This window comes from Pagrus major, chromosome 11 (assembly GCF_040436345.1).
Source record: "Pagrus major chromosome 11, Pma_NU_1.0".
Taxonomy (NCBI): domain Eukaryota; kingdom Metazoa; phylum Chordata; class Actinopteri; order Spariformes; family Sparidae; genus Pagrus; species Pagrus major.
Window position 1 is genome coordinate 22,034,178 of NC_133225.1, and position 843 is coordinate 22,035,020.

An 843-nucleotide genomic window follows, 5' to 3' on the forward strand; every position below is an offset into this window, starting at 1 on the left:
CTTCACTCACAATAAACATAAAAATAGCCCGCTGAATCTATCACATACAGGATTTTAACCTTCTTCAGCATATTTCTGTATAACATAAAAGGATGAAATACACAAGTTACATAAAATATGTTTTCTATTGAGGGTTAAGCTCTACTGTCCTCAGCTACACTTCTGTTTTTTGCAGGGAAAAGGTCAGGAAGAGTTCTTACTACAGTCCTCATTATGTATAGTCAACATTAGAGGACAAATCACCAGATTAAAAAACAAAACAAAAAAACAGCACACATATTCATATTCACATTCATATATATTTTTAAAACACTTTAACACACTGAAAATATAAAAAGAAAAAGGCAATGTGTCCGAAGGCAATTGTAGAATCAGTGGAACAAATTTCAGAACGGTTGTCTGTATTTATGATTTGTTTCTGAGCATTTTGCCTTTATTTAAGATGCACTTTATTTTTGTGGGGGACACAGTAAGTCAGGAAACAGTCAGAAAGTCACAGTATCACAATATACAGCATTACACATTTATTTTTTTTATTGTTATCAGTTTCCATGAGCCTTAAAGTAATCAAAACAGTAGAGTTTTTTGTTAAACAATAGCTTTATTATAATATCACAATATATTTAGTCTTGACTGACATGAAACTTGATATAAACCTGGAATATATTACATTTCAATAACACTAATACAGTAGAATTCAAACCATAGATAAGGAAATGTACATGGTATGCCTTAAAACCAGTATACTGCTGCAGCCACACAGCGGCCACATTGCAGGTATTCCCAACAACTTGACAACTTGTCCTTTTCTCACCACATTTTGTCTTTTCCAGCTTTGCATCA